The 27,243-nt window shown below is 40.5% G+C and overlaps 61 non-coding genes across 61 annotated transcripts; all 61 read left to right on the top strand.

The window, feature by feature from the left end:
• The first annotated feature begins 8 nt into the window (after positions 1-8).
• Positions 9-80, top strand: trnag-ccc (transfer RNA glycine (anticodon CCC)). Its single transcript has one exon. It is a non-coding gene; the product is annotated as a tRNA-Gly (tRNA).
• Positions 81-248: 168 nt separating this feature from the next.
• Positions 249-320, top strand: trnag-ccc (transfer RNA glycine (anticodon CCC)). Its single transcript has one exon. It is a non-coding gene; the product is annotated as a tRNA-Gly (tRNA).
• A 642-nt stretch (positions 321-962) lies between these two features.
• trnag-ccc (transfer RNA glycine (anticodon CCC)) lies at positions 963-1,034 on the top strand. The gene has a single exon. It is a non-coding gene; the product is annotated as a tRNA-Gly (tRNA).
• Positions 1,035-1,918: 884 nt separating this feature from the next.
• trnag-ccc (transfer RNA glycine (anticodon CCC)) lies at positions 1,919-1,990 on the top strand. Its single transcript has one exon. It is a non-coding gene; the product is annotated as a tRNA-Gly (tRNA).
• A 166-nt stretch (positions 1,991-2,156) lies between these two features.
• trnag-ccc (transfer RNA glycine (anticodon CCC)) lies at positions 2,157-2,228 on the top strand. The gene has a single exon. It is a non-coding gene; the product is annotated as a tRNA-Gly (tRNA).
• A 166-nt stretch (positions 2,229-2,394) lies between these two features.
• On the top strand, positions 2,395-2,466 carry trnag-ccc (transfer RNA glycine (anticodon CCC)). Its single transcript has one exon. It is a non-coding gene; the product is annotated as a tRNA-Gly (tRNA).
• Positions 2,467-2,634: 168 nt separating this feature from the next.
• On the top strand, positions 2,635-2,706 carry trnag-ccc (transfer RNA glycine (anticodon CCC)). The gene has a single exon. It is a non-coding gene; the product is annotated as a tRNA-Gly (tRNA).
• Positions 2,707-3,109: 403 nt separating this feature from the next.
• On the top strand, positions 3,110-3,181 carry trnag-ccc (transfer RNA glycine (anticodon CCC)). The gene has a single exon. It is a non-coding gene; the product is annotated as a tRNA-Gly (tRNA).
• A 168-nt stretch (positions 3,182-3,349) lies between these two features.
• trnag-ccc (transfer RNA glycine (anticodon CCC)) lies at positions 3,350-3,421 on the top strand. The gene has a single exon. It is a non-coding gene; the product is annotated as a tRNA-Gly (tRNA).
• Positions 3,422-3,589: 168 nt separating this feature from the next.
• Positions 3,590-3,661, top strand: trnag-ccc (transfer RNA glycine (anticodon CCC)). The gene has a single exon. It is a non-coding gene; the product is annotated as a tRNA-Gly (tRNA).
• A 166-nt stretch (positions 3,662-3,827) lies between these two features.
• trnag-ccc (transfer RNA glycine (anticodon CCC)) lies at positions 3,828-3,899 on the top strand. Its single transcript has one exon. It is a non-coding gene; the product is annotated as a tRNA-Gly (tRNA).
• Positions 3,900-4,063: 164 nt separating this feature from the next.
• Positions 4,064-4,135, top strand: trnag-ccc (transfer RNA glycine (anticodon CCC)). The gene has a single exon. It is a non-coding gene; the product is annotated as a tRNA-Gly (tRNA).
• A 168-nt stretch (positions 4,136-4,303) lies between these two features.
• Positions 4,304-4,375, top strand: trnag-ccc (transfer RNA glycine (anticodon CCC)). The gene has a single exon. It is a non-coding gene; the product is annotated as a tRNA-Gly (tRNA).
• A 166-nt stretch (positions 4,376-4,541) lies between these two features.
• trnag-ccc (transfer RNA glycine (anticodon CCC)) lies at positions 4,542-4,613 on the top strand. Its single transcript has one exon. It is a non-coding gene; the product is annotated as a tRNA-Gly (tRNA).
• Positions 4,614-4,777: 164 nt separating this feature from the next.
• trnag-ccc (transfer RNA glycine (anticodon CCC)) lies at positions 4,778-4,849 on the top strand. Its single transcript has one exon. It is a non-coding gene; the product is annotated as a tRNA-Gly (tRNA).
• Positions 4,850-5,017: 168 nt separating this feature from the next.
• On the top strand, positions 5,018-5,089 carry trnag-ccc (transfer RNA glycine (anticodon CCC)). Its single transcript has one exon. It is a non-coding gene; the product is annotated as a tRNA-Gly (tRNA).
• Positions 5,090-5,255: 166 nt separating this feature from the next.
• Positions 5,256-5,327, top strand: trnag-ccc (transfer RNA glycine (anticodon CCC)). The gene has a single exon. It is a non-coding gene; the product is annotated as a tRNA-Gly (tRNA).
• Positions 5,328-5,495: 168 nt separating this feature from the next.
• Positions 5,496-5,567, top strand: trnag-ccc (transfer RNA glycine (anticodon CCC)). Its single transcript has one exon. It is a non-coding gene; the product is annotated as a tRNA-Gly (tRNA).
• A 166-nt stretch (positions 5,568-5,733) lies between these two features.
• trnag-ccc (transfer RNA glycine (anticodon CCC)) lies at positions 5,734-5,805 on the top strand. The gene has a single exon. It is a non-coding gene; the product is annotated as a tRNA-Gly (tRNA).
• Positions 5,806-5,969: 164 nt separating this feature from the next.
• trnag-ccc (transfer RNA glycine (anticodon CCC)) lies at positions 5,970-6,041 on the top strand. Its single transcript has one exon. It is a non-coding gene; the product is annotated as a tRNA-Gly (tRNA).
• A 168-nt stretch (positions 6,042-6,209) lies between these two features.
• Positions 6,210-6,281, top strand: trnag-ccc (transfer RNA glycine (anticodon CCC)). The gene has a single exon. It is a non-coding gene; the product is annotated as a tRNA-Gly (tRNA).
• Positions 6,282-6,445: 164 nt separating this feature from the next.
• On the top strand, positions 6,446-6,517 carry trnag-ccc (transfer RNA glycine (anticodon CCC)). The gene has a single exon. It is a non-coding gene; the product is annotated as a tRNA-Gly (tRNA).
• Positions 6,518-6,685: 168 nt separating this feature from the next.
• On the top strand, positions 6,686-6,757 carry trnag-ccc (transfer RNA glycine (anticodon CCC)). The gene has a single exon. It is a non-coding gene; the product is annotated as a tRNA-Gly (tRNA).
• A 404-nt stretch (positions 6,758-7,161) lies between these two features.
• On the top strand, positions 7,162-7,233 carry trnag-ccc (transfer RNA glycine (anticodon CCC)). Its single transcript has one exon. It is a non-coding gene; the product is annotated as a tRNA-Gly (tRNA).
• A 168-nt stretch (positions 7,234-7,401) lies between these two features.
• trnag-ccc (transfer RNA glycine (anticodon CCC)) lies at positions 7,402-7,473 on the top strand. The gene has a single exon. It is a non-coding gene; the product is annotated as a tRNA-Gly (tRNA).
• A 166-nt stretch (positions 7,474-7,639) lies between these two features.
• Positions 7,640-7,711, top strand: trnag-ccc (transfer RNA glycine (anticodon CCC)). Its single transcript has one exon. It is a non-coding gene; the product is annotated as a tRNA-Gly (tRNA).
• A 642-nt stretch (positions 7,712-8,353) lies between these two features.
• On the top strand, positions 8,354-8,425 carry trnag-ccc (transfer RNA glycine (anticodon CCC)). Its single transcript has one exon. It is a non-coding gene; the product is annotated as a tRNA-Gly (tRNA).
• A 166-nt stretch (positions 8,426-8,591) lies between these two features.
• trnag-ccc (transfer RNA glycine (anticodon CCC)) lies at positions 8,592-8,663 on the top strand. The gene has a single exon. It is a non-coding gene; the product is annotated as a tRNA-Gly (tRNA).
• A 168-nt stretch (positions 8,664-8,831) lies between these two features.
• On the top strand, positions 8,832-8,903 carry trnag-ccc (transfer RNA glycine (anticodon CCC)). Its single transcript has one exon. It is a non-coding gene; the product is annotated as a tRNA-Gly (tRNA).
• A 164-nt stretch (positions 8,904-9,067) lies between these two features.
• On the top strand, positions 9,068-9,139 carry trnag-ccc (transfer RNA glycine (anticodon CCC)). The gene has a single exon. It is a non-coding gene; the product is annotated as a tRNA-Gly (tRNA).
• Positions 9,140-9,307: 168 nt separating this feature from the next.
• On the top strand, positions 9,308-9,379 carry trnag-ccc (transfer RNA glycine (anticodon CCC)). The gene has a single exon. It is a non-coding gene; the product is annotated as a tRNA-Gly (tRNA).
• A 164-nt stretch (positions 9,380-9,543) lies between these two features.
• Positions 9,544-9,615, top strand: trnag-ccc (transfer RNA glycine (anticodon CCC)). Its single transcript has one exon. It is a non-coding gene; the product is annotated as a tRNA-Gly (tRNA).
• A 168-nt stretch (positions 9,616-9,783) lies between these two features.
• On the top strand, positions 9,784-9,855 carry trnag-ccc (transfer RNA glycine (anticodon CCC)). Its single transcript has one exon. It is a non-coding gene; the product is annotated as a tRNA-Gly (tRNA).
• Positions 9,856-10,023: 168 nt separating this feature from the next.
• trnag-ccc (transfer RNA glycine (anticodon CCC)) lies at positions 10,024-10,095 on the top strand. Its single transcript has one exon. It is a non-coding gene; the product is annotated as a tRNA-Gly (tRNA).
• A 164-nt stretch (positions 10,096-10,259) lies between these two features.
• trnag-ccc (transfer RNA glycine (anticodon CCC)) lies at positions 10,260-10,331 on the top strand. Its single transcript has one exon. It is a non-coding gene; the product is annotated as a tRNA-Gly (tRNA).
• Positions 10,332-10,497: 166 nt separating this feature from the next.
• trnag-ccc (transfer RNA glycine (anticodon CCC)) lies at positions 10,498-10,569 on the top strand. The gene has a single exon. It is a non-coding gene; the product is annotated as a tRNA-Gly (tRNA).
• Positions 10,570-10,733: 164 nt separating this feature from the next.
• On the top strand, positions 10,734-10,805 carry trnag-ccc (transfer RNA glycine (anticodon CCC)). The gene has a single exon. It is a non-coding gene; the product is annotated as a tRNA-Gly (tRNA).
• A 166-nt stretch (positions 10,806-10,971) lies between these two features.
• On the top strand, positions 10,972-11,043 carry trnag-ccc (transfer RNA glycine (anticodon CCC)). The gene has a single exon. It is a non-coding gene; the product is annotated as a tRNA-Gly (tRNA).
• A 168-nt stretch (positions 11,044-11,211) lies between these two features.
• Positions 11,212-11,283, top strand: trnag-ccc (transfer RNA glycine (anticodon CCC)). The gene has a single exon. It is a non-coding gene; the product is annotated as a tRNA-Gly (tRNA).
• Positions 11,284-11,447: 164 nt separating this feature from the next.
• Positions 11,448-11,519, top strand: trnag-ccc (transfer RNA glycine (anticodon CCC)). Its single transcript has one exon. It is a non-coding gene; the product is annotated as a tRNA-Gly (tRNA).
• Positions 11,520-11,928: 409 nt separating this feature from the next.
• Positions 11,929-12,000, top strand: trnag-ccc (transfer RNA glycine (anticodon CCC)). The gene has a single exon. It is a non-coding gene; the product is annotated as a tRNA-Gly (tRNA).
• Positions 12,001-12,164: 164 nt separating this feature from the next.
• trnag-ccc (transfer RNA glycine (anticodon CCC)) lies at positions 12,165-12,236 on the top strand. The gene has a single exon. It is a non-coding gene; the product is annotated as a tRNA-Gly (tRNA).
• Positions 12,237-12,402: 166 nt separating this feature from the next.
• trnag-ccc (transfer RNA glycine (anticodon CCC)) lies at positions 12,403-12,474 on the top strand. Its single transcript has one exon. It is a non-coding gene; the product is annotated as a tRNA-Gly (tRNA).
• Positions 12,475-12,638: 164 nt separating this feature from the next.
• Positions 12,639-12,710, top strand: trnag-ccc (transfer RNA glycine (anticodon CCC)). Its single transcript has one exon. It is a non-coding gene; the product is annotated as a tRNA-Gly (tRNA).
• Positions 12,711-12,876: 166 nt separating this feature from the next.
• trnag-ccc (transfer RNA glycine (anticodon CCC)) lies at positions 12,877-12,948 on the top strand. The gene has a single exon. It is a non-coding gene; the product is annotated as a tRNA-Gly (tRNA).
• Positions 12,949-13,350: 402 nt separating this feature from the next.
• Positions 13,351-13,422, top strand: trnag-ccc (transfer RNA glycine (anticodon CCC)). Its single transcript has one exon. It is a non-coding gene; the product is annotated as a tRNA-Gly (tRNA).
• A 166-nt stretch (positions 13,423-13,588) lies between these two features.
• Positions 13,589-13,660, top strand: trnag-ccc (transfer RNA glycine (anticodon CCC)). Its single transcript has one exon. It is a non-coding gene; the product is annotated as a tRNA-Gly (tRNA).
• Positions 13,661-14,064: 404 nt separating this feature from the next.
• trnag-ccc (transfer RNA glycine (anticodon CCC)) lies at positions 14,065-14,136 on the top strand. Its single transcript has one exon. It is a non-coding gene; the product is annotated as a tRNA-Gly (tRNA).
• Positions 14,137-14,302: 166 nt separating this feature from the next.
• Positions 14,303-14,374, top strand: trnag-ccc (transfer RNA glycine (anticodon CCC)). Its single transcript has one exon. It is a non-coding gene; the product is annotated as a tRNA-Gly (tRNA).
• Positions 14,375-14,538: 164 nt separating this feature from the next.
• On the top strand, positions 14,539-14,610 carry trnag-ccc (transfer RNA glycine (anticodon CCC)). Its single transcript has one exon. It is a non-coding gene; the product is annotated as a tRNA-Gly (tRNA).
• A 406-nt stretch (positions 14,611-15,016) lies between these two features.
• trnag-ccc (transfer RNA glycine (anticodon CCC)) lies at positions 15,017-15,088 on the top strand. The gene has a single exon. It is a non-coding gene; the product is annotated as a tRNA-Gly (tRNA).
• A 1,120-nt stretch (positions 15,089-16,208) lies between these two features.
• On the top strand, positions 16,209-16,280 carry trnag-ccc (transfer RNA glycine (anticodon CCC)). Its single transcript has one exon. It is a non-coding gene; the product is annotated as a tRNA-Gly (tRNA).
• Positions 16,281-16,448: 168 nt separating this feature from the next.
• Positions 16,449-16,520, top strand: trnag-ccc (transfer RNA glycine (anticodon CCC)). The gene has a single exon. It is a non-coding gene; the product is annotated as a tRNA-Gly (tRNA).
• Positions 16,521-16,926: 406 nt separating this feature from the next.
• Positions 16,927-16,998, top strand: trnag-ccc (transfer RNA glycine (anticodon CCC)). The gene has a single exon. It is a non-coding gene; the product is annotated as a tRNA-Gly (tRNA).
• A 159-nt stretch (positions 16,999-17,157) lies between these two features.
• trnag-ccc (transfer RNA glycine (anticodon CCC)) lies at positions 17,158-17,229 on the top strand. Its single transcript has one exon. It is a non-coding gene; the product is annotated as a tRNA-Gly (tRNA).
• Positions 17,230-17,397: 168 nt separating this feature from the next.
• trnag-ccc (transfer RNA glycine (anticodon CCC)) lies at positions 17,398-17,469 on the top strand. Its single transcript has one exon. It is a non-coding gene; the product is annotated as a tRNA-Gly (tRNA).
• A 644-nt stretch (positions 17,470-18,113) lies between these two features.
• trnag-ccc (transfer RNA glycine (anticodon CCC)) lies at positions 18,114-18,185 on the top strand. The gene has a single exon. It is a non-coding gene; the product is annotated as a tRNA-Gly (tRNA).
• Positions 18,186-18,591: 406 nt separating this feature from the next.
• Positions 18,592-18,663, top strand: trnag-ccc (transfer RNA glycine (anticodon CCC)). Its single transcript has one exon. It is a non-coding gene; the product is annotated as a tRNA-Gly (tRNA).
• Positions 18,664-18,822: 159 nt separating this feature from the next.
• trnag-ccc (transfer RNA glycine (anticodon CCC)) lies at positions 18,823-18,894 on the top strand. Its single transcript has one exon. It is a non-coding gene; the product is annotated as a tRNA-Gly (tRNA).
• A 168-nt stretch (positions 18,895-19,062) lies between these two features.
• trnag-ccc (transfer RNA glycine (anticodon CCC)) lies at positions 19,063-19,134 on the top strand. The gene has a single exon. It is a non-coding gene; the product is annotated as a tRNA-Gly (tRNA).
• Positions 19,135-20,970: 1,836 nt separating this feature from the next.
• On the top strand, positions 20,971-21,042 carry trnag-ccc (transfer RNA glycine (anticodon CCC)). The gene has a single exon. It is a non-coding gene; the product is annotated as a tRNA-Gly (tRNA).
• The last annotated feature ends 6,201 nt before the right edge of the window (positions 21,043-27,243 follow it).

Raw genomic sequence — 27,243 nt, 5'->3', positions numbered from 1 at the left:
TTTGGGAAGCGTTGGTGGTATAGTGGTGAGAATAGCTGCTTCCCAAGCAGTTGACCCGGGTTCGATTCCCGGCCAATGCATTAAAGGTCTATAACAAATGTCGGGACATGAAAGATTGTTACTGGGATGTTTTACGGAACAAGAACAATCCAAACTTTTTTTGTGATGAGGGAAATACTTGTGTTTATGCTCAGCTGAAATCTCTGTGAACTTATTCTGTCGGTTATCATTTGTGAAATTTACGGTAAGCGTTGGTGGTATAGTGGTGAGAATAGCTGCTTCCCAAGCAGTTGACCCGGGTTCGATTCCCGGCCAATGCAGTAAAGTTCTATAACAAATGTCGGGACATGAAAGATTGATCCTGGGATATTTTAGTGGACAAGAACAATCCAAACTGATTGTGAGAAGGAAGATCGTGTTTTTTATGATAATCTGAAACCCCTGTGAACTTATTCTGTCAGGTATCATTTGTGTTATTAACGCCAAGCGTTGGTGGTATAGTGGTGAGAATAGCTGCTTCACAAGAAGTTGACCCGGGCTCGATTCGCGGCAAATGCATTGTAGTTCTTTGACAAATGTCGGCACCTGAAAGATTGATTCTGGGAAATTTTTGTGGACAAGAACAATCCAAACTTTGTTTGTGAGAAGGAAGATCGTGTTTTTTATGATCATCTGAAACCCCTGTGAACTTTTTCTGTCAGGTATCATTTGTGTTATTTACAGTAAGCGTTGGTGGTATAGTGGTGAGAATAGCTGCATCCCAAGCAGTTGAATCGGGTTCGATTCCCGGCCAATGCATTAAAGTACTATAACAAATGTCGGGACATGAAAGATTGATCCTGGGACATTTTAGTGGACAAGAACAATCCAAACTCATTGTGAGAAGGAAGATTGTGTTTTTTATGATCATCTGAAACCCCTGTGAACTTATTCCGTCAGTTATCATTTATGATTTATGGTAAGCGTTGGTGGTATAGTGGTGAGAATAGCTGCTTCCCAAGCAGTTGACCCGGGTTCGATTCCCGGCCAATGCATTAAAGTTCTATAACAAATGTCGAGAGATGAAAGATTGTTAGTGGGTTGTTTTACGGAACAAGAACAATCCAAACTTTGTTTGTGATTAGGGAAATCGTTGTCTTTATGCTCATCTGAAATCTCTGTGAACTTATTCTGTCAGGTATCAATTGAGTAAATTAATGTAAGTGTTGGTGGTATAGTGGTGAGCATAGCTACTTTCCAAGCAGTTGTCTCGGGTTCGATTCCTGGACATTGCATTGTAGTTCTTTAACAAATGTCGGCACATGAAAGATTGATCCCGGGATATTTTAGTGGACAAGAACAATCCAAACTGTTTGTGAGAAGGAAGATCGTGTTTTTTATGATAATCTGAAACCCCTGTGAACTTATTCCATCAGTTATCATTTGGTGTGTTTATGGTAAGCGTTGGTGGTATAGTGTTGAGAATAGCTGCTTCCCAAGCAGTTGACCCGGGTTAGATTCCCGGCCAATGCAGGAAAGTTCTATAACAAATGTCGGGACATGAAAGATTGTTACTGGGTTGTTTTACGGAACAAGAACAATCCATACTTTTTTTGTGATTAGGGAAATACTTGTGTTTATGCTCATCTGAAATCTCTGTGAACTTATTCTGTCAGTTATCATTTGGGATATTTACGTTAAGGGTTGGTGGTATATTGGTGAGAATAGCTGCTTCTCAAGCAGTTGAGCTGGGTACGATTCCCGGCCAATGCATTGTAGTTCTTTGACAAATGTCGGCACATGAAAGATTGATTCTGGGAAATTTTAGTGGACAAGAACAATCCAAACTGATTGTGAGAAGGAAGATTGTGTTTTTTATGATAATCTGAAACCCCTGTGAACTTATTCTGTCAGGTATCATTTGTGTTATTTACGTTAAGCGTTGGTGGTATAGTGGTGAGAATAGCTGCTTCCCATGCAGTTGACCCGGGTTCTATTCCCGGCCAATGCATTGTAGTTTTTTGACAAATGTCGGCACATGAAAGATTGATTCTGGGAAATTATAGTGGGCAAGAACAATCCAAACTTTGTTTGTGAGGAGGAAGATCGTGTTTTTTTTGATCATCTGAAACCCCTGTAAACTTATTCTGTCAGTTATAATTCATAATTTATGGTAAGTGTTGGTGGTATAGTGGTGAGAATAGCTGCTTCCCAAGCAGTTGACTCGGGTTCGATTCCCGGCCAATGCATTAAAGTTCTATACCAAATGTCGGGACATGACAGATTGATCCTGGGATATTTTAGTGGACAAGAACAATCCAAACTGATTGTGAGAAGGAATATCGTGTTTTTTATGATAATCTGAAACCCCTGTGAACTTATTACGTCAGGTATCATTTGCGTTATGTTTGGGAAGCGTTGGTGGTATAGTGGTGAGAATAGCTGCTTCCCAAGCAGTTGACCCGGGTTCGATTCCCGGCCAATGCACTAAAGGTCTATAACAAATGTCGGGACATGAAGGATTGTTACTGGGATGTTTTACGGAACAAGAACAATCCAAACTATTTTTGGGGTTAGGGAAATACTTGTGTTTATGCTCATCTGAAATCTCTGTGAACTTATTCTGTCGGTTTTCATTTGTGATATTTACGGTAAGCGTTGGTGGTATAGTGGTGAGAATAGCTGCTTCCCAAGCAGTTGACCCGGGTTCGATTCCCGGCCAATGCATTAAAGTTCTATAACAAATGTCGGGACATGAAAGATTGATCCTGGGATATTTTAGTGGACAAGAACAATCCAAACTGATTGTGAGAAGGAAGATCGTGTTTTTTATGATAATCTGAAACCCCAGTGAACTTATTCTGTCAGGTATCATTTGTGTTATTTATGTTAAGCGTTGGTGGTATAGTGGTGAGAAAGCTGCATCCCAAGCAGTTGACCGGGGTTTGATTCCCGGCCAATGCATTGTTGTTCTTTGACAAATGTCGGCACATGAAAGATTGATTCTGGGAAATTTTAGTGGACAAGTACAATCCAAACTTTGTTTGTGAGAAGGAAGATCGTGTTTTTTATGATCATCTGAAACCCCTGTGAACTAATTCTGTCAGTTATCATTTATGAGTTATGGTAAGTGTTGGTGGTATAGTGGTGAGAATAGCTGCTTCCCAAGCAGTTGACCCGGGTTTGATTCCCGGCCAATGCAATAAAGTTCTATAACAAATGTCGGGAGATGAAAGATTGTTACTGGGATGTTTTACGGAACAAGAACAATCCAAACTTTTTTTGTGATTAGGGAAATACTTGCGTTTATGCTCATCTGAAATCTCTGTGAACTTATTCTGATGGTTATCATTTGTGATATTTACGGTAAGCGTTGGTGGTATAGTGGTGAGAATAGCTGCTTCCCAAGCAGTTGACCCGGGTTCGATTCCCGGCCAATGCATTAAAGTTCTATAACAAATGTCGAGAGAAGAAAGATTGTTAGTGGGTTATTTTACGGAACAAGAACAATCCAAACTTTTTTTGTGATTAGGGAAATACTAGTGTTTATGCTCATCTGAAATCTCTGTGAACTTATTCTGTCGGTTATCATTTGTGATATTTACGGTAAGCGTTGGTGGTATAGTGGTGAGAATAGCTGCTTCCCAAGCAGTTGACCCGGGTTCGATTCCCGGCCAATGCATTACAGTTTTATAACAAATGTCGGGACATGAAAGATTGTTACTGGGATATTTTAGTGGACAAGAACAATCCAAACTGATTGTGAGAAGGAAGATCGTGTTTTTTATGATAATCTGAAACCCCTGTGAACTTATTCTGTCAGGTATCATTTGGGTTATGTTTGGGAAGCGTTGGTGGTATAGTGGTGAGAATTGCTGCTTCCCAAGCAGTTGACCCGGGTTCGATTCCCGGCCAATGCATTAAAGTTCTATAACAAATGTCGGGACATGAAAGATTGATCCTGGGATATTTTAGTGGACAAGAACAATCCAAACTGATTGTGAGAAGGAAGATCGTGTTTTTTATGATAATCTGAAACCCCTGTGAACTTATTCTGTCAGTTATCATTTATGAGTTATGGTAAGTGTTGGTGGTATAGTGGTGAGAATAGCTGCTTCCCAAGCAGTTGACCCGGGTTTGATTCCCGGCCAATGCATTAAAGTTCTATAACAAATGTCGGGAGATGAAAGATTGTTACTGGGATGTTTTACGGAACAAGAACAATCCAAACTTTTTTTGTGATTAGGGAAATACTTGTGTTTATGCTCATCTGAAATCTCTGTGAACTTATTCTGAGGGTTATCATTTGTGACATTTACGGTAAGCGTTGGTGGTATAGTGGTGAGAATAGCTGCTTCCCAAGCAGTTGACCGGGGTTCGATTCCCGGCCAATGCATTGTAGTTCTTTGAAAAATGTCGGCACATGAAAGATTGATTCTGGGAAATTTTAGTGGACATGAACAATCCAAACTGATTGTGAGAAGGAAGATCGTGTTTTTTATGATAATCTGAAACCCCTGTGAACTTATTCAGTCAGGTATCATTTGTATTATATATGTCTAGCGTTGGTGGTATAGTGGTGAGAATAGCTGCTTCCCAAGCAGTTGACCCGGGTTCGATTCCCGGCCAATGCATTGTAGTTCTTTGACAAATGTCGGCACATGAAAGATTGATTCTGGGAAATTTTAGCGGACACGAACAATCCAAACTGATTGTGAGAAGGAAGATCGTGTTTTTTATGATAATCTGAAACCCCTGTGAACTTATTCTGTCAGGTATCATTTATGATTTATGGTAAGCGTTGGTGGTTTAGTGGTGAGAATAGCTGCTTCCCAAGCAGTTGACCCGGGTTCGATTCCCGGACAATGCATTAAAGTTCTATCACAAATGTCGTGAGATGAAAGATTGTTACTGGGTTGTATTACGGAACAAGAATAATCCAAACACTTTTTGTGATTGGGGAACTAGTTGTGTTTATGATCATCTGAAACCCCTGTGAACTTATTCTGTCAGGTATCATTTGTGTTATTTATGTTAAGCGTTGGTGGTATAGTGGTGAGAATAGCTGCTTCCCAAGCAGTTGACCGGGGTTCGATTCCCGGCCATTGCATTGTTGTTCTTTGACAAATGTCGGCACATGAAAGATTGATTCTGGGAAATTTTAGTGGACAAGTACAATCCAAACTTTGTTTGTGAGAAGGAAGATCGTGTTTTTTATGATCATCTGAAACCCCTGTGAACTTATTCTGTCAGTTATCATTTATGAGTTATGGTAAGTGTTGGTGGTATAGTGGTGAGAATAGCTGCTTCCCAAGCAGTTGACCCGGGTTTGATTCCCGGCCAATGCATTTAAGTTCTATAACAAATGTCGGGAGATGAAAGATTGTTACTGGGATGTTTTACGGAACAAGAACAATCCAAACTTTTTTTGTGATTAGGGAAATACTTGTGTTTATGCTCATCTGAAATCTCTGTGAACTTATTCTGACGGTTATCATTTGTGACATTTACTGTAAGCGTTGGTGGTATAGTGGTGAGAATAGCTGCTTCCCAAGTAGTTGACCCGGGTTCGATTCCCGGCCAATGCATTGTAGTTCTTTGACAAATGTCGGCACATGAAAGATTGATTCTGGGAAATTTTAGTGGACATGAACAATCCAAACTGATTGTGAGAAGGAAGATCGTGTTTTTTATGATAATCTGAAACCCCTGTGAACTTATTCAGTCAGGTATCATTTGTGTTATATATGTCCAGCGTTGGTGGTATAGTGGTGAGAATAGCTGCTTCCCAAGCAGTTGACCCGGGTTCGATTCCCGGCCAATGCATTAAAGTTCTATAACAAATGGCGGGACATGAAAGATTGATCCTGGGATATCTTAGTGGACAAGAACAATCCAAACTGATTGTGAGAAGGAACATCGTGTTTTTTATGATCATCTGAAACCCCTGTGAACTTATTCTGTCAGTTATCATTCATGATTTATGCTAAGCGTTGGTGGTATAGTGGTGAGAATAGCTGCTTCCCAAGCAGTTGACCCGGGTTCGATTCCCGGCCAATGCATTAAGGTTCTATAACAAATGTCGGGACATGAAAGATTGTTACTGGGATGTGTTACGGAACAAGAAAAATCCAAACTTTTTTTGTGATCAGGGAAATACTTGTGTTTATGCTCATCTGAAATCTCTGTGCACTTATTCTGTCAGTTATCATTTGTGATATTTACGGTAAGCGTTGGTGGTATAGTGGTGAGAATAGCTCCTTCCCAAGCAGTTGATCCGGGTTCGATTCCCGGCCAATGCATGGTAGTTCTTTGACAAATGTCGGCACATGAAAGATTGATCCTGGGATATTTTAGTGGACAAGAACAATCCAAACTGATTGTGAGAAGGAAGATCGTGTTTTTTATGATCATCTGATACCCCTGTGAACTTACTCAGTCAGTAATCATTTATGATTTATGGTAAGCGTTGGTGGTATAGTGGTGAGAATAGCTGCTTCCCAAGCAGTTGACCCGGGTTCGATTCCCGGCCAATGCATTAAAGGTCTATAACAAATGTCGGGACATGAAGGATTGTTACTGGGATGTTTTACGGAACAAGAACAATCCAAACTTTTTTTGTGATTAGGGAAATACTTGTGTTTATGCTCAGCTGAAATCTCTGTGAACTTATTCTGTCGGTTATCATTTGTGATATTTACGGTAAGCGTTGGTGGTATAGTGGTGAGAATAGCTGCTTCCCAAGCAGTTGACCCTGGTTCGATTCCCGGCCAATGCATTAAAGTTCTATAACAAATGTCGGGACATGAAAGATTGATCCTGGGATATTTTAGTGGACAAGAACAATCCAAACTGATTGTGAGAAGGAAGATCGTGTTTTTTATGATCATCTGAAACCCCTGTGAACTTATTCAGTCAGTTATCATTCATGATGTATGCTAAGCGTTGGTGGTATAGTGGTGAGAATAGCTGCTTCCCAAGCAGTTGACCCGGGTTCGTTTCCCGGGCAATGCATTCAAGTTCTATAATAAATGTCGGGAGATGAAAGATTGTTACTGGGTTGAATTACGGAACAAGAATAATCCATACATTTTTTGTGATTAGGGAAATAGTTGTGTTTATGATCATCTGAAATCTCTGTGAACTTATTCTGTCGGTTATCATTTGTGATATTAACGGTAAGCGTTGGTGGTATAGTGGTGAGAATAGCTGCTTCCCAAGCAGTTGACCCGGGTTCGATTCCCGGCCAATGCATTAAAGTTCTATTACAAATGTGGGGACATGAAAGATTGTTACTGGGATGTATTACGGAACAAGAACAATCAAAACTTTTTTTGTGATTAGGGAAATAGTTGTGTTTATGCTCATCTGCAATCTCTGTGAACTTATTCTGTCAGTTATCATTTGTGATATTTACGGTAAGCGTTGGTGGTATAGTGGTGAGAATAGCTGCTTCCCAAGCAGTTGACCCGGGTTCGATTCCCGGCCAATGCATTAAAGGTCTATAACAAATGTCGGGAGATGAAAGATTGTTACTGGGTTGTTTTAGTGGACAAGAACAATCCAAACTGATTGTGAGAAGGAAGATCGTGTTTTTTATGATAATCTGAAACCCCTGTGAACTTATTCTGTCAGGCATCATTTGTGTTATTTACGTCAAGCGTTGGTGGTATAGTGGTGAGAATAGCTGCTTCCCAAGCAGTTGACCCGGGTTCGATTCCCGGCCAATGCATTGTAGTTCTTTGACAAATGTCGGCACATGAAAGATCGATTCTGGGAAATTTTAGTGGACAAGAACAATCCAAACTTTGTTTGTGAGAAGGAAGATCGTGTTTTTTATGATAATCTGAAACCCCTGTGAACTTATTCTGTCAGTTATCATTTATGAATTATGGTAAGCGTTGGTGGTATAGTGGTGAGAATAGCTGCTTCCCAAGCAGTTGACTCGGATTCGATTCCCGGGCAATGCATTCAAGATCTATAACAAATGTCGGGAGATGAAAGATCGTTACTGGGTTGAATTACGGAACAAGAATAATCCAAACAATTTTTGTGATTAGGGAAATAGTTGTGTTTATGATCATCTGAAACCCCTGTGAACTTATTCTGTCAGTTATCATTTATGATTTATGGTAAGCGTTGGTGGTATAGTGGTGAGAATAGCTGCTTCCCAAGCAGTTGACCCGGGTTCGATCTGGCCAATGCATTAAAGTTCTATAACAAATGTCGGGAGATGAAAGATTGTTACTGGGTTGTTTTACGGAACAAGAACAATCCAAACTTTTTTTGTGATTAGGGAAATACTTGTGTTTATGCTCATCTGAAATCTCTGTGAACTTATTCTGTCGGTTATCATTTGTGATATTTACGGTATGTGTTGGTGGTATAGTGGTGAGAATAGCTGCTTCCCAAGCAGTTGACCCGGGTTCGATTCACGGCCAATGCATGGTAGTTCTTTAACAAATGTCGGCACATGAAAGATTGATCCTGGGATATTTTAGTGGACAAGAACAATCCAAACTGATTGTGAGAAGGAAGGTCGTGTTTTTTATGATAATCTGAAACCCCTGTGAACTTATTCTGTCAGGTATCATTTGTGTTATTTACGGTAAGCGTTGGTGGTATAGTGGTGAGAATAGCTGCTTCCCAAGCAGTTGACCCGGGTTCGATTCCCGGCCAATGCATTAAAGGTCTATAACAAATGTCGGGACATGAAGGATTGTCACTGGGATGTTTTACGGAACAAGAACAATCCAAACTTTTTTTGTGATTAGGGAAATACTTGTGTTTATGCTCAGCTGAAATCTCTGTGAACTTATTCTGTCAGTTATCATTTGTGATATTTACGGTAAGCGTTGGTGGTATAGTGGTGAGAATAGCTGCTTCCCAAGCAGTTCACCTGGGTTCGATTCCCGGCCAATGCATTAAAGTTCTATAACAAATGGCAGGACATGAAAGATTGATCCTGGGATATCTTAGTGGACAAGAACAATCCAAACTGATTGTGAGAAGGAAGATCGTGTTTTTTATGATCATCTGAAACCCCTGTGAACTTATTGAGTCAGTTATCATTTAAGATTCATGCTAAGCGTTGGTGGTATAGTGGTGAGAATAGCTGCTTCCCAAGCAGTTGACCCGGGTTCGATTCCCGGCCAATGCAGTAAGGTTCAATAACAAATGTCGGGACATGAAAGATTGTTACTGGGATGTGTTACGGAACAAGAAAAATCCAAACTTCTTTTGTGATTAGGGAAATAGTTGTGTTTATGCTCATCTGAAATCTCTGTGAACTTATTCTGTCAGTTATCATTTGTGATATTTACGGTAAGCGTTGGTGGTATAGTGGTGAGAATAGCTGCTTCCCAAGCAGTTGACCCGGGTTCGATTCCCGGCCAATGCATGGTAGTTCTTTAACAAATGTCGGCACATGAAAGATTGATCCTGGGATATTTTAGTGGACAAGAACAATCCAAACTGATTGTGAGAAGGAAGATCGTGTTTTTTATGATCATCTGAAACCCCTGTGAACTTATTCAGTCAGTTATCATTTATGATTTATGCTAAGCGTTGGTGGTATGGTGGTGAGAATAGCTGCTTCCCAAGCAGTTGACCCGGGTTCGATTCCCGGCCAATGCATTAAGGTTCTATAACAAATGTCGGGACATGAAAGATTGTTACTGGGTTGTGTTACGGAACAAGAAAAATCCAAACTTTTTTTGTGATTAGGGAAATAGTTGTGTTTATGCTCATCTGAAATCTCTGTGAACTTATTCTGTCAGTTATCATTTGTGATATTTACTGTAAGCGTTGGTGGTATAGTGGTGAGAATAGCTGCTTCCCAAGCAGTTGACCCGGGTTCGATTCCCGGCCAATGCATGGTAGTTCTTTAACAAATGTCGGCACATGAAAGATTGATCCTGGGATATTTTAGTGGACAAGAACAATCCAAACTTTGTTTGTGAGAAGGAAGATCGTGTTTTTTATGATAATCTGAAACCCCTGTGAACTTATTCAGTCAGGTATCATTTGTGTTATATATTTCCAGCGTTGGTGGTATAGTGGTGAGAATAGCTGCTTCCCAAGCAGTTGACCCGGGTTCGATTCCCGGCCAATGCATTGTAGTTCTTTGGCAAATGTCGGCACATGAAAGATTGATTCTGGGAAATTTTAGCGGACAAGAACAATCCAAACTGATTGTGAGAAGGAAGATCGTGTTTTTTATGATAATCTGAAACCCCTGTGAACTTATTCTGTCAGGTATCATTTATGATTTATGGTAAGCGTTGGTGGTTTAGTGGTGAGAATAGCTGCTTCCCAAGCAGTTGACCCGGGTTCGATTCCCGGACAATGCATTAAAGTTCTATAACAAATGTCGGGAGATGAAAGATTGTTACTGGGTTGTATAACGGAACAAGAATAATCCAAACCCTTTTTGTGATTAGGGAAATAGTTGTGTTTATGATCATCTGAAACCCCTGTGAACTTATTCTGTCATTTATCATTTATGATTCATGGTAAGCGTTGGTGGTATAGTGGTGAGAATAGCTGCTTCCCAAGCAGTTGACCCGGGGTCGATTCCCGGCCAATGCATTGAAGTTCTATAACAAATGGCGGGACATGAAAGATTGATCCTGGGATATCTTAGTGGACAAGAACAATCCAAACTGATTGTGAGAAGGAAGATCGTGTTTTTTATGATCATCTGAAACCCCTGTGAACTTATTCTGTCAGTTATCATTTATGATTTATGCTAAGCGTTGGTGGTATAGTGGTGAGAATAGCTGCTTCCCAAGCAGTTGACCCGGGTTCGATTCCCGGCCAATGCATTAAGGTTCTACAACAAATGTCGGGACATGAAAGATTGTTACTGGGATGTGTTAAGGAACAAGAAAAATCCAAACTTTTTTTGTGATTTGGGAAATAGTTGTGTTTATGCTCATCTGAAATCTCTGTGAACTTATTCAGTCAGTTATCATTTACGATTCATGATAAGCGTTGGTGGTATAGTGGTGAGAATAGCTGCTTCCCAAGCAGTTGACCCGGGTTCGATTCCCGGCCAATGCATTAAAGGTCTATAACAAATGTCGGAACATGAAGGATTGTTACTGGGATGTTTTACGGAACAAGGACAATCCAAACTTTTTTTGTGATTAGGGAAATACTTGTGTTTATGCTCAGCTGAAATCTCTGTGAACTTATTCTGTCGGTTATCATTTGTGATATTTACGGTAAGCGTTGGTGGTATAGTGGTGAGAATAGCTGCTTCCCAAGCAGTTGACCCGGGTTAGATTCCCGGCCAATGCATGGTAGTTCTTTAACAAATGTCGGCACATGAAAGATTGATCCTGGGATATTTTAGTGGACAAGAACAATCCAAACTGATTGTGAGAAGGAAGATCGTGTTTTTTATGATCATCTGAAACCCCTGTGAACTTATTCAGTCAGTTATCATTTATGATTTATGCTAAGCGTTGGTGGTATAGTGGTGAGAATAGCTGCTTCCCAAGCAGTTGACCCGGGTTCGATTCCCGGCCAATGCATTAAGGTTCTATAACAAATGTCGGGACATGAAAGATTGTTACTGGGATGTGTTACGGAACAAGAAAAATCCAAACTTTTTTTGTGATTAGGGAAATAGTTGTGTTTATGCTCATCTGAAATCTCTGTGAACTTATTCTGTCAGTTATCATTTGTGATATTTACTGTAAGCGTTGGTGGTATAGTGGTGAGAATAGCTGCTTCCCCAAACAGTTGACCCGGGTTCGATTCCCGGCCAATGCATGGTAGTTCTTTAACAAATGTCGGCACATGAAAGATTGATCCTGGGATATTTTAGTGGACAAGAACAATCCAAACTTTGTTTGTGAGAAGGAAGATCGTGTTTTTTATGATAATCTGAAACCCCTGTGAACTTATTCAGTCAGGTATCATTTGTGTTATATATGTCCAGCGTTGGTGGTATAGTGGTGAGAATAGCTGCTTCCCAAGCAGTTGACCCGGGTTCGATTCCCGGCCAATGCATTGTAGTTCTTTGGCAAATGTCGGCACATGAAAGATTGATTCTGGGAAATTTTAGCGGACAAGAACAATCCAAACTGATTGTGAGAAGGAAGATCGTGTTTTTTATGATAATCTGAAACCCCTGTGAACTTATTCTGTCAGGTATCATTTATGATTTATGGTAAGCGTTGGTGGTTTAGTGGTGAGAATAGCTGCTTCCCAAGCAGTTGACCCGGGTTCGATTCCCGGACAATGCATTAAAGTTCTATAACAAATGTCGGGAGATGAAAGATTGTTACTGGGATGTATAACGGAACAAGAATAATCCAAACACTTTTTGTGATTAGGGAAATAGTTGTGTTTATGATCATCTGAAACCCCTGTGAACTTATTCTGTCATTTATCATTTATGATTTATGGTAAGCGTTGGTGGTATAGTGGTGAGAATAGCTGCTTCCCAAGCAGTTGACCCGGGTTCGATTCCCGGCCAATGCATTGAAGTTCTATAACAAATGGCGGGACATGAAAGATTGATCCTGGGATATTTTAGTGGACAAGAACAATCCAAACTGATTGTGAGAAGGAAGATCGTGTTTTTTATGATCATCTGAAACCCCTGTGAACTTATTCTGTCAGTTATCATTTATGATTTATGCTAAGCGTTGGTGGTATAGTGGTGAGAATAGCTGCTTCCCAAGCAGTTGACCCGGGTTCGATTCCCGGCCAATGCATTAAGGTTCTACAACAAATGTCGGGACATGAAAGATTGTTACTGGGATGTGTTAAGGAACAAGAAAAATCCAAACTTTTTTTGTGATTAGGGAAATAGTTGTGTTTATGCTCATCTGAAATCTCTGTGAACTTATTCAGTCAGTTATCATTTATGATTTATGGTAAGCGTTGGTGGTATAGTGGTGAGAATAGCTGCTTCCCAAGCAGTTGACCCGGGTTCGATTCCCGGCCAATGCATGGTAGTTCTTTAACAAATGTCGGCACATGAAAGATTGATCCTGGGATATTTTAGTGGACAAGAACAATCCAAACTGATTGTGAGAAGGAAGATCGTGTTTTTTATGATAATCTGAAACCCCTGTGAACTTATTCTGTCAGTTATCATTTATGATTTATAGTAAGCGTTGGTGGTATAGTGGTGAGAATAGCTGCTTCCCAAGCAGTTGACCCGGGTTCGATCTGGCCAATGCATTAAAGTTCTATAACAAATGTCGGGAGATGAAAGATTGTTACTGGGTTGTTTTACGGAACAAGAACAATCCAAACTTTTTTTGTGATTTGGGAAATACTTGTGTTTATGCTCATCTGAAATCTCTGTGAACTTATTCTGTCGGTTATCATTTGTGATATTTACGGTATGTGTTGGTGGTATAGTGGTGAGAATAGCTGCTTCCCAAGCAGTTGACCCGGGTTCGATTCACGGCCAATGCATGGTAGTTCTTTAACAAATGTCGGCACATGAAAGATTGATCCTGGGATATTTTAGTGGACAAGAACAATCCAAACTGATTGTGAGAAGGAAGGTCGTGTTTTTTATGATAATCTGAAACCCCTTTGAACTTATTCTGTCAGGTATCAATTGTGTTATTTACGTCAAGCGTTGGTGGTATAGTGGTGAGATTAGCTGCTTCCCAAGCAGTTGACCCTGGTTCGATTCCCGGCCAATGCATTGTAGTTCTTTGACAAATGTCGGCACATGAAAGATTGATTCTGGGAAATTTTAGTGGACAAGAACAATCCAAGCTTTGTTTGTGAGAAGGAAGATCGTGTTTTTTATGATCATCTGAAACCCCTGTAAACTTATTCTGTCAGTTATCATTTATGATTTATGGTAAGCGTTGGTGGTATGGTGGTGAGAATAGCTGCTTCCCAAGCAATTGACACGGGTTCGATTCCCAGCCAATGCATTAAAGTTCTATAACAAATGTCGGGAGATGAAAGATTGTTACTGGGTTGTATTACGGAACAAGAATAATCCAAATATTTTTTGTGATTAGGGAAATAGTTGTGTTTATGATCATCTGAAACCCCTGTGAACTTATTCTGTCAGTTATCATTTATGATTTATGGCAAGCGTTGGTGGTATAGTGGTGAGAATAGCTGCTTCCCAAGCAGTTTACCCGGGTTCGATTCCCGGCCAATGCATTAAAGGTCTATAACAAATGTCGGGAGATGAAAGATTGTTACTGGGTTGTTTTAGTGGACAAGAACAATCCAAACTGATTGTGAGAAGGAAGATCGTGTTTTTTATGATAATCTGAAACCCCTGTGAATTTATTCTGTCAGGCATCATTTGTGTTATTTACGTCAAGCGTTGGTGGTATAGTGGTGAGAATAGCTGCTTCCCAAGCAGTTGACCCGGGTTCGATTCCCGGCCAATGCATTGTAGTTCTATGACAAATGTCGGTACATGAAAGAGTGATTCTAGAAAATTTTAGTGGACAAGAACAATCCAAACTGATTGTGAGAAGGAAGATCATGTTTTTTATGATCATCTGAAACCCCTGTGAACTTATTCTGTCAGTTATCATTTATGAATTATGGTAAGCATTGGTGGTATAGTGGTGAGAATAGCTGCTTCCCAAGCAGTTGACCCGGGTTCGATTCCCGGGCAATGCATTCAAGTTCTATAACAAATGTCGGGAGATGAAAGATTGTTACTGGGTTGTATTACGGAACAAGAATAATCCAAACATTTTTTGTGATTGGGGAAATAGTTGTGTTTATGATCATCTGAAACCCCTGTGAACTTATTCTGTCAGTTATCATTTATGATTTATGGTAAGCGTTGGTGGTATAGTGGTGAGAATAGCTGCTTCACAAGCAGTTGACCCGGGATCGATTCCCGGCCAATGTATTAAAGTTCTATAACAAATGTCGGGAGATGAAAGATTGTTACTGGGTTGTTTTACGGAACAAGAACAATCCAAACATTTTTTGTGATTAGGGAAATAGTTGTGTTTATGCTAATCTGCAATCTCTGTGAACTTATTCTGTCAGTTATCATTTGTGATATTTATGGTAAGCGTTGGTGGTATAGTGGTGAGAATAGCTGCTTCCCAAGCAGTTGACCCGGGTTCGAATCCCGGCCAATGCATTAAAGTTCTAAAACAAATGTCGGGACATGAAAGATTGTTACTGGGATGATTTACGGAACAAGAACAATCCAAACTACTTTTGTGATTAGGGAAATCGTTGTGTTTATGCTCATCTGAAATCTCTGTGAACTTATTCTGTCAGGTATCATTTGAGTTATTTACCGTAAGTGTTGGTGGTATAGTGGTGAGCATAGCTGCTTCCTAAGCAGTTGACCCGGGTTCGATTCCAGGCATATGTATTGGAGTTCATTAACAAATGTCGGCACATGAAAGATTCTGGGATATTTTAGTCGACAAGAACAATCCAAACTTTTTTTGTGATCAGGGAAATACTTGTGTTTATGCTCATCTGAAATCTCTGTAAACTTATTCTGTCAGTTATCATTTGTGATATTTACGGTAAGCGTTGGTGGTATAGTGGTGAGAATAGCTGCTTCCTAAGCAGTTGACCCGGGTTAGATTCCCGTCAAATGCATTAAAGATCTAAAACAAATGTCGGGACAGGAAAGATTGTTACTGGGATGCTTTACGGAACAAGAACAATCCAAGCTTTTTTTGTGATTAGGGAAATAGTTGTGTTTATGCTCATCTGAAATCTCTGTGAACTTATTCTGACAGGTATCATTTGCGTGATTTAAGGTAAGCGTTGGTGGTATAGTGGTGAGCATAGCTGCTTCCTATACAATTGACCCGGGTTCGATTCCCTGCCAATTCATCGACTATCTTTAACATTCACTGGACTTGACCATTGATACACAGAATTTTTAGTTGTAAACGATAATCCAAAATTTCATTGTGAGAAGGACATTCGTGGTTTTTCTACTCATCTGAAACCTCTGTGAATTTATTCCATCGGGTATCATTTGCTTTATAACACTTCAGCGTTGGTGGTATAGTGAGGAGAATAGCTGATTCTCAAGCAGTTGAGCCGGGTATGATTCCCGGCCAATGCATTGAAGTTCTTTAACAAATGCCGGCACATGAAAGTATGATTCTGTGAAATTTTAGTGGACAAGAACAATCCAAACTGTTTGTGAGAAGGAAGATCGTGTTTTTTATGATAATCTGAAACCCCTGTGAACTTATTCTGTCAGGTATCATTTGTGTTATTAATGGCAAGCGTTGGTGGTATAGTGGTGAGAATAGCTGCTTCCCAAGGAGTTGACCCGGGTTCGATTCCCGGCCAATGCATGGTAGTTCATTAACAAATGTCGGCACATGAAAGATTGATTCTGGGAAATTTTAGTGGACAAGAACAATCCAAACTTTGTTTGTGAGAAGGAAGATCGTGTTTTTTATGATCATCTGAAACCCCTGTGAACTTATTCTGTCAGTTATCATTTGTGATATGTCTGGTAAGCGTTGGTGGTATAGTGGTGAGAATAGCTGCTTCCCAAGCAGTTGACCCGGGTTCGATTCCCGGCCAATGCATTAAAGTTCTGTAACAAATGTCGGGACATGAAAACTTGTTACTGGGATGATTTACGGAATAAGAACAATCCAAACTATTTTTGTGATTAGGGAAATCGTTGTGTTTATGCTCATCTGAAATCTCTGTGAACTTATTATGTCAGGTATCATTTGAGTATTTTACTGTGTGTTGGTGGTATAGCGGTGAGCATAGCTGCTTTCTAAGCAGTTGACCAGGGTTCGATTCCCGGAATATGCATCGGAGTTCATTAACAAATGTCGGCACATGAAAGTTTGATTCTGGGATATTTTAGTCGACAAGAACAATCCAAACTTTGTTTATGAGAAGTAAGATCTTGTCTTTTATGATAATCTGAAACCCCTGTGAACTTATTCTGTCAGGTATCATTTGTGTTATTTATGGGAAGCGTTGGTGGTATAGTGGTGAGAATAGCTGCTTCCCAAGCAGTTGACCCGGCTTCGATTCCCGGCCAATTCATTGTATTTCTTTAACAAATGTCGGCACATGAAAGATCGATTCTGGGATATTTTAGAACAATCCAAACTTTTTTTGTGATTAGGGAAATACTTGTGTTTATGCTCATCTGAAATCTCTGTGAACTTATTCTGTCAGTTATCATTTGTATTATTACGGTAAGCGTTGGTGGTATAGTGGTGAGAATAGCTGCTTCCCAAGCAGCTGACCCGGGTTCGATTCCCGGCCAATGCATTCAAGTTCTAAAACAAATGTCGGGACATGAAAGATTGTTACTGGGATGTTTTACGGAACAAGAACAATCCAAGCTTTTTTTGTGATTAGGGAAATACTTGTGTTTATGCTCATCTGAAATCTCTGTGAACTTATTCTGACAGGTATCATTTGCGTAGTTTAAGGTAACCGTTGGTGGTATAGTGGTGAGCATAGCTGCTTCCCATGCAATTGACCCGGGTTCGATTCCCGGCCAATGCATCGACAATCTTTAATATTCACTGGACTTGACCATTGATACACAGAAGTTTTAGTTGTAAACGATAATCCAAAATTTCATTGTGAGAAGGACATTCGTTGTTTTTCTACTCATCTGAAACCTCTGTGAATTTATTCCGTCAGGTATCATTTCATTTATAAAACTTCAGCGTTGGTGGTATAGTGAGGAGAATAGCTGATTCTCAAGCACTTGAGCCGGGTACGATTCCCGGCCAATGCATTGAAGTTCTTTAACAAATGTCGGCACATGAAAGTATGATTCTGTGAAATTTTAGTGGACAAGAACAATCCAAACTGTTTGTGAGAAGGAAGATCGTGTTTTTTATGATAATCTGAAACCCCTGTGAACTTATTCTGTCAGGTATCATTTGTGTTATTAATGGCAAGCGTTGGTGGTATAGTGGTGAGAATAGCTGTTTCCCAAGGAGTTGACCCGGGTTCGATTCCCGTCCAATGCATGGTAGTTCTTTAACAAATGTCGGCACATGAAAGATTGATTCTGGGAAATTTTAGTGGACAAGAACAATCCAAACTTTGTTTGTGAGAAGGAAGATCGTGTTTTTTATGATCATCTGAAACCCCTGTGAACTTATTCTGTCAGTTATCATTTGTGATATGTCTGGTAAGCGTTGGTGGTATAGTGGTGAGAATAGCTGCTTCCCAAGCAGTTGACCCGGGTTCGATTCCCGGCCAATGCATTAAAGTTCTGTAACAAATGTCGGGACATGAAAGATTGTTACTGGGATGATTTACGGAATAAGAACAATCCAAACTATTTTTGTGATTAGGGAAATCGTTGTGTTTATGCTCATCTGAAATCTCTGTGAACTTATTATGTCAGGTATCATTTGAGTATTTTACTGTGTGTTGGTGGTATAGCGGTGAGCATAGCTGCTTTCTAAGCAGTTGACCAGGGTTCGATTCCCGGAATATGCATCGGAGTTCATTAACAAATGTCGGCACATGAAAGTTTGATTCTGGGATATTTTAGTCGACAAGAACAATCCAAACTTTGTTTATGAGAAGTAAGATCTTGTCTTTTATGATAATCTGAAACCCCTGTGAACTTATTCTGTCAGGTATCATTTGTGTTATTTATGGGAAGCGTTGGTGGTATAGTGGTGAGAATAGCTGCTTCCCAAGCAGTTGACCCGGCTTCGATTCCCGGCCAATTCATTGTATTTCTTTAACAAATGTCGGCACATGAAAGATCGATTCTGGGATATTTTAGAACAATCCAAACTTTTTTTGTGATTAGGGAAATACTTGTGTTTATGCTCATCTGAAATCTCTGTGAACTTATTCTGTCAGTTATCATTTGTAATATTACGGTAAGCGTTGGTGGTATAGTGGTGAGAATAGCTGCTTCCCAAGCAGCTGACCCGGGTTCGATTCCCGGCCAATGCATTCAAGTTCTAAAACAAATGTCGGGACATGAAAGATTGTTACTGGGATGTTTTACGGAACAAGAACAATCCAAGCTTTTTTTGTGATTAGGGAAATACTTGTGTTTATGCTCATCTGAAATCTCTGTGAACTTATTCTGACAGGTATCATTTGCGTATTTTAAGGTAACCGTTGGTGGTATAGTGGTGAGCATAGCTGCTTCCCATGCAATTGACCCGGGTTCGATTCCCGGCCAATGCATCGACAATCTTTAATATTCACTGGACTTGACCATTGATACACAGAAGTTTTAGTTGTAAACGATAATCCAAAATTTCATTGTGAGAAGGACATTCGTTGTTTTTCTACTCATCTGAAACCTCTGTGAATTTATTCCGTCAGGTATCATTTCATTTATAAAACTTCAGCGTTGGTGGTATAGTGAGGAGAATAGCTGATTCTCAAGCACTTGAGCCGGGTACGATTCCCGGCCAATGCATTGAAGTTCTTTAACAAATGCCGGCACATGAAAGTATGATTCTGTGAAATTTTAGTGGACAAGAACAATCCAAACTGTTTGTGAGAAGGAAGATCGTGTTTTTTATGATAATCTGAAACCCCTGTGAACTTATTCTGTCAGGTATCATTTGAGTAAATTAATGTAAGCATTGGTGGTATAGTGGTGAGAATAGCTGCTTCCTAAGCAGTTGACCTGGGTTCGATTCCTGGCATTTGCATTGGAGTTCATTAACAAATGTCGGCACATGAAAGATTGATTCTGGGGTATTTTAGTGGACAAGAACAATCCAAACTTTGTTTATGAGAAGTAAGATCTTGTCTTTTATGATCATCTGAAACCACTGTGAACTTATTCTGTCAGTTATCATTTGTGTTATTTACGGTAAGTGTTGGTGGTATAGTGGTGAGAATAGCTGCTTGCCAAGCAGTTGACCGGGGTTAGATTCCCGGCCAGTGCATCGACAATCTTTAACAATCCCTGGACTTGACCATTGATACACAGAAGTTTTAGTTGTAAACGATAATCCAAAATTTCATCGTGAGAAGGAAATTCGTGGTTTTTCTGCTCATCTGGAACCTCTGTGAATTGATTCTGTTAGGTATCATTTGCTTTTTTAAAACTCAGTGTTGGTGGTATACTGGGGAGAATAGCTGCTTCTCAAGCAGTTGAGCTGGGTTTGATTCCCGGCCAATGCATTGTAGTTCTTTAACAAATGTCGGCACATGAAAGATTGATTCTGGGATATTTTAGTGGACAAGAACAATCCAAACTGTTTGTGAGAAGGAAGATCGTGTTTTTTATGATAATCTGAAACCCCTGTGAACTTATTATGTCAGGTATCATTTGTGTTATTTACAGTAAGCGTTGGTGGTATAGTGGTGAGAATAGCTGCTTGCCAAGCAGTTGACCTGGGTTCGATTCCAGACCAATACATAAAACTTATTTAACAAATGTCTGCACATGCAAGATTGATACTGGGATATCTTAGTGGACAAGAACAATCCAAACTTTGTTTGTGATTGGGGAAATCGTGTTTTTTATGATCATCGGAAACCCCTGTGAACTTATTCTGTCAGGTATCATTTGTGTTATATAAGGTAAGCGTTGGTGGTATAGTGGTGAGAATTGGTGCTTGCCAAGCAGTTGAACTGGGTTCGATTCCCGGCTAATGCATTAAAGTTCAACAAATGTTTTGCACATGAACGATTGATACTGGGATATTTTACGGGAAAAGAACAATCCAAACTTTGTTTGTGATTAGGGCTATCGTTGTGTTTATGCTCATCTGAAATCTCTGTGAACTTATTCTGTCAGGTATCATTTGAGGAATTAACCGTTAGAGTCGGTGGTATAGTGGTTTCCATAGCTGCTTATCAAGTAGTTGAACAGGGTTCGATTCCAGGCCAATGCATCGTCAACCTGTAACATTCGCTGGACTTGACCATTGATACACAGAAATTTTAGTTGTAAATGATAATCTATAATTTCATTGTGGGTAGGAAATTCGTGTTTTTTCTGCTCATCTGAAACCTCTGTGAACTTATTCTGTCAGGTATCATTGGTTTTATTTAATGTAAGCGTTGGTTGTATAGTGGTGAGAATAGCTGCTTCCCAAGCAGTTGACCCGGTTTCGATTTCCGGCCAATGCATGGAAGTACATTTTTTAACATTCCATGGACTTGGCCATTGATACTCAGAAGTTATAGTGGTAAACGATAATCCAAAATGTCTTTGTGATAAGGAAAATCGTGATGTTTTTGCTCATCTGAAACCTCTGTGAACTTATTTTGTCAGATATCATTAGTATGATTGGTTGTAAGCGTTGGTTGTCTAGTGGGGAGAATAGCTGCTTTCCAAGCAGTGGACAAGGGTTCCATTCCCAGCCCTTGCAGGGAAGTTCATTAACTAATATAGGAACATGATTGATTCATACTGGAATATTTTAGTGGACAAGAATAATCCAAACTTTGTTTGTGAGAAGGAAAATCGTCTTTTTTATGCTCACCTGAAACCCCTGTGAACTTATTCTGTCAGGTATCATTTGTATTAGTAATCGTATGCGTTGGTGGTACATTGGCGAGAATAGCTGCTTCCCAAGCAGTTGACCCGGTTTCGACTCTCGGGCAATGCATGGAAGTATAATCTTGAACATTCTCTGGACTTGGCCATTGATACTCAGAAGTTTTTGTGGTAAACGTTAATCCAAAATTTCTTTGTGAGAAGGAAAATCGTGGTGCTTTTGCTCATCTGAAACCTCTGTGAACTCATTCTGTCAGTTATCATTTGAGTTACTAATCGTAAGCGTTGGTGGTATAGTGGCCAGCATAGCTACTTCCCATGCAATTGACCCGGGTTCAATTCCCGGCCAATGCATCGACAATCTTAAATATTCCCTGGACTTGGCCATTGATACTCAAAACCATTAGTGGTAAACGATAATCCAAAATTTCTGCGTGCGTGTCTTCCTGAAATGGTACGTCATGGTGCATTGACTATTCCGATACCTGGGTAAACTTCCTAGTTGGCTACCACACTCCATCTAGTGACTTCTATCCGGCGCCTCCAGACAATAGGATGCAGGGTGGTGGTTTTATTAGACCGGTTAAATTTTAAGTTCTGTTGAACAGCATAAATGGCCCGGGTTTACATCTTGTCATCTCGGAGAAGTTTGGAGATGGCTAGTTTACCTTTGCACACTTATTACTCAATGTGCAAGAGGTGTGCAGCCATACCTAACCGAGGGAAATTTTTTATCCTTGTACCCCTATTCTCGCCTCTCTACATTGGCTACCAATGCAGATCATATTATACTGTACTGCTTACCTTTGAAGCCCCGCATGGATTAGAATCATCCTTCCTGAAGGTTTTTATCATTCCTTGTTGTCGTTCTCGGCCCCTCCGGTTTTCAGGAGTCAGCCTTCTTTCACGACCAAAGGTTTAAAAAAAATGTCAGCTGGAGAGAGAGAGGCTTCGTCTGATAGTCTTCCACCATCAGTTATTTTGGCTTTGGGCTAGAGTCTAGCTCACAGCCGAAATGACCCTATTAGTTAAGGGTTGGGGTTAGTTAGGAGTAACCCTAGTGAGGAGTGAGTTGTTGCAAAACAATCGTAGCTTTGTAGAATAGAGTCGAGTGGAGTTTTAGAAAGTAGGAAACCACGCTCACCTTTTGTTCGCTCACCAAACCCTTGCTGACAGAAAGAGGCGAGAGAATAGGAGAGAGAGAGAGAGAGAAAGTGGGAGAGTAAGAGAAGTGGCCATTGACTGCAATTCTGACATTTTTTGGATCAACCCCTTATCCCCCCCCCACACACACACACACACACCTGGTGTATAGTGGGGCCGATAGTGGCGAGGGGGCGCGGACCTTCATGGGGACCAGCACAATGGGCTTCCCGCCTTCAAGAAAATTGCACTCATCCTACTTTCTTCCCCTCCTGCTCTCTCTCTCTCTCTCTCTCTCTCTCTCTCTCTCTCTCTCTCTCTCTCTCTCTCTCTCTCTCTCTCTCTCTCTCTCTGTCTCTCTCTCTCTGTCTCTCTCTCTATCCTTCTCTCTCTCTCTCTCTCTCTCTCTCTCTCTCTCTCTCTCTCTCTCTCTCTCTCTCTCTCTCTCTCTCTCTCTCTCTGTGTGGATCTGGCGTTAAAACTCACTGATGCTGGTGGTGAGAGAAATTACGGATTGGCTGTTCAGCTTCAGCAAATCAGTTAACGAGAAGAAAAAATAAGTGCAAAAAGCAACTTCTTTGAGAGAGCGCGCAGATAAAAATTGTCTAATTTTCTTTCATCTTATCTGATCATTCAGCATTTTCATATATTCTTGTTTTAAGTAGCTACATAACGAAACCAACAGTGTGTGGTGTGGGCAAACACTCCTTTTTTCATGTTTGAATATATCAGCAGTCTTAGGTCTGCCTAGCCTGGTCCTACCAGACTCTCGTGCTTCATTTCATTTGCACAGAGAGTCTGGAGCCCACTCAATTGACTAACGTTAACTCACTTGATGGCGGGTGTCTGTTGAAGTTTAAAACTATTGGACCTGCCAAGTGCCACTCTGGATCTGCCATAACCAATCGCTAACGTTTGGCCGGGAATTAAGTTGTCCGCCAACGAGAGCTGATATTAACGTCATTGTTCTCCGACCCTCCCTCTGTGCGCTGATTGGACGCACAACGTTTGGACGGAGAAAACCCACTAACATACCACAGACCCAGACGTAATACTGATTCTTGTTGATGTTAGGACGAGGTTAAAGAATGAGACAATGACAATTGAAGACAGTACGCCTGGGCACATAGCAGAGAGACTTATATTTATTTGGCTAGTCCTGACAGGTTTAATTATTTTAAACAATTGGATTATTTTTTAAATGTGTAAAATAATAGCGGTAGGTTTAACACATTGCATTGTTGTGTGATACAAATTGGAAGCAGGCTTTATGTTCTCCTTGAATATTATTTTTTTACTTCACTAAGACAGTGGTGGGATTGTGGGAAAAGTGGAAAATAAGGTTAGTGTGTCAGCAGTACACTCTCAATGGCGCAAGGGACATTACCAGATCTATGGAGGATCTAGAGATTGAGATAGCAGAACTGCAGAACTTAAGAGAATACGCAGGAAAGCGAGGACACATTAAAGTTCTCAAAAACGAAAATAAACCTGACCGTATCTAATTGGCAAAGAGTAAAGGGATGATAATGTCCAAATTCAATATAAAGCTACAACGCACAACTGGGGAAAAAAAAAGCTAAAAAAGGTTTGACTTATCTAGGAATCTACCTTGCGGATGAGGAACCTGTCAAATATAATTTGGAAGGTGTTGAAGAGAAAGTAGAAGGGAGACTAAATAAGTGGAAATGGCTCCTACCAAAAATGCCATTTAGAGGCAAGGCTTTAATAATCAATAACCTGGTGGCCTCTGTGTTATGGCATGAGTTGGCCTGTGTATAACCACCTGCTGGCCTGACACACAAATTGCAGAAAATTATGGGTTATTTCTTCTGGGATCAACTACACTGGATACCTCAGAGTAGCAGCCTTTAGACTAGAATACAATCAGAAGTATCTCTTGGGGCCAGAATATGTTGTATGGTGGCAAGTGGCGATCCCTATCTTTAGACTTTACTTTGTTTCTCATGGTTTTTGATCTTTTAACCACTTTGGTCTCTTGGGATTTACCACGTTTTAAAAAAGGTATGTTAAAATGACGGTGTCTTTAAATGGAAAAGTATATTCTGACGATTGCCTAAAATGATCCACTTCGCGCTTAACACTGGGACCGGGGGTAGAAGCTGCAGGTCCCAGACTCCACCACACACAAGCAGCGGCTTCTTTTCTAACTCTAACGTCAGCAAGAAACACCAGAGACCTTTGAAGTCCGTGGTTTAAAGACTGACTGACTGTGTGGAGACGCTGAATCAGTACTGCGTTTGAGCAGAAATCCCAGAGGATGACAACCTCCTTCCCTGACTTGGTTTTTATCCTGTTTTAAATGGCTTTAACAACATTTTGAGATTTCAACAAGATATCGATCCCATTTTTTAATTAAAAATATATAAATCTCTGTCTGTTTATATTAAGAGACTTCCTAGAAAAGGGAAGACCGACGATGACGTCTCCGAAATTAATATCAGGTCATTGAATGAAAGGTTAAAGCAATGTGTCTGGCAAATCATATCTGTCTATAGACAAGGGGAGGAGCTGAATCCATGTATCTGAAAAGTATACATTTCTTTAACAACTTAAGTGTCATGGAGAAAGACATTTTGATCGATTCATCATTTCTGTATTAAGAAAATTGAATAGAAAATGAACACTGGTCTAATGCTTTACGTTTCATATGATCGTCAAATTGACTGCCCCAGACAGAGAGAATAAGGAGAGAGAGAGAGAGAGAGAGAGAGAGAGAGAGAGGGAATTACAGAGAGAATGAAGAGCGGGAAAACGGATAACGAGAGAGAGATTGGAGGGAAAATGGACAAGGACACCCCATGGAGCAGCAGCACTGAAGGGGTTTGAGCGAGAGAGCAAGGGAGAGCGAGAGAGAGAAATGGATGCGCCTCAAGGAAGAGGAAGAGCAGAGAGAACGCAACAGGTATTCTAAAGAGCAACGGAAAGAAAAAAGGGGGGGAGGAAATGGAGGTCGAGGCACGAGTGAGAACGTGTGACCCTTTTCTCCGCAACGCCGTCGACAAAGAAGGAACGTTTGAAGGAATAAGGAGAGGTCAAAAGAGGTTGAGAATGGGGCACCCAGGTGTTTCACCGGGTAGGTGTGGTCCTTACCCCAGCTACTACCTGGGACTGAGTCTTGCCCGGGGTCCTGTGCTGCATGTCTTCCCCTCTCTCTCCCATACCTTCCTGTCTTAATATACAACAAAATGGATAAATCCTTTAAAATTCTAATTAATAAAAATAAATAGTTTGAGAATGGGGGCAACTGCCTCTGATGTCGCTGGGTTCATCCGATTATTCCAAACTATTTTCATTCCTGTTTTTTTTTAAAGGGTAACTTTGTTATTTTTTTTTCCACCTGGAACGGTCTTCCCATCAATTTAGTTGACTGCTGCAGACAAGGATTTCTGAGATGGGGTTTTGAGTTTTGCGAGAGAAAACTAACCGTGGATATGCGAAATTGGGCTACAATGGTATCCTTATGGCTATAGCGCTGCGCCAAGTACTTCCTCTGAAAGTTTTTTGCCACTGTCTCAGGCTAAGATTATATTCTCATATGTTGGAAAGGATTTAACTTTTTCTTTGCCTTTGGCTTGACCCGGTCTGTTATTTATTCTGTTCCAACATTCTTGCACGAAAAAATGTCCGCTCTGAAATCTTGTGAGATCTACATTCTTGATATCAGTGAATATACAGAAATGAATTGCAAAAACTTAGATAACACTACACTTCAAGTCCAACATATCAAACACTTGCCTGCACTCCTTTCTCCAACTCTCAATGACGTTTCTACCATGACAAGAATCCAGAAGTTAGCCTTCAAAGCAGAAAACCTTGAGCGCAACAATAGTTTTCGATGCATTTTTGAATTTGAAATAATATTAAAAACCATGTTTTCATGGTAAACGTGGCTATAAATATTACGGGTTATATTTTGGCTAAAAACTAAAAGTTGTCATCTCTAAACCCTTTCATGTTGTCCCTTTGTATTTTTCAACTCGTGAATCCAGACAAAAGACCCACGCTGTGTGCTTTGTGTTCGTTGGTGGAGAACATCAGGGTTCAAAGCTTGCCATTCAGCCTCAGCGGTCAAACTGAAGCACCTAGCTTTTCTGCTAAATAGAATGGAACTTAACATGCTCAATAAATAGAAGCATTTGGTTCCTGCACGCACACAGACACACATACACGCACATGCAGTCACGTGCACCCACAATGCACATAATAGTAGTCCCCTTTTACGCACCCACCTTGGCACTCAGCTGTCACACACGCACACATACTCACCTGTCCAGGTAATTCAGTTTTTTTTAAGACCGGTTCCAAGAGCTGTCAATCATTTGTAAGCCAATCCTGAGCTACTGGTAAGCCAAGGTGCGTGCGTGTGTGCGTGCGTGCGTGCGTGCGTGCGTGTGTGCGTGCTACCCGAAGCCTTGACTTCAAGCAGATCAGGTGACAAGAAAGCGATGGTGCGATAAACCTGTGTCAGTGTGTTCACGTTTCGTTTGTGTCTCTATGCATGCGGTGTGTTTGTATGTGTGGTTAGCATCTGCGCTGATTTGACCATAAACTGAATCATCCCTGTCATAATATTATTGTTAGTTTAGTTTCAAAATCGTGCTTTCTGTTCTATTTTTACAACTCACGAATCTTACCGAAAGCAGCTTTTAAAACAACGTGAAACT

This window comes from Gadus morhua, chromosome 4, assembly GCF_902167405.1.
Source record: "Gadus morhua chromosome 4, gadMor3.0, whole genome shotgun sequence".
Taxonomy (NCBI): Eukaryota; Metazoa; Chordata; class Actinopteri; order Gadiformes; family Gadidae; genus Gadus; species Gadus morhua.
The sequence above is the reverse complement of the archived record's forward strand: the minus strand, read 5'-3'. Positions and strand labels throughout refer to the sequence as shown.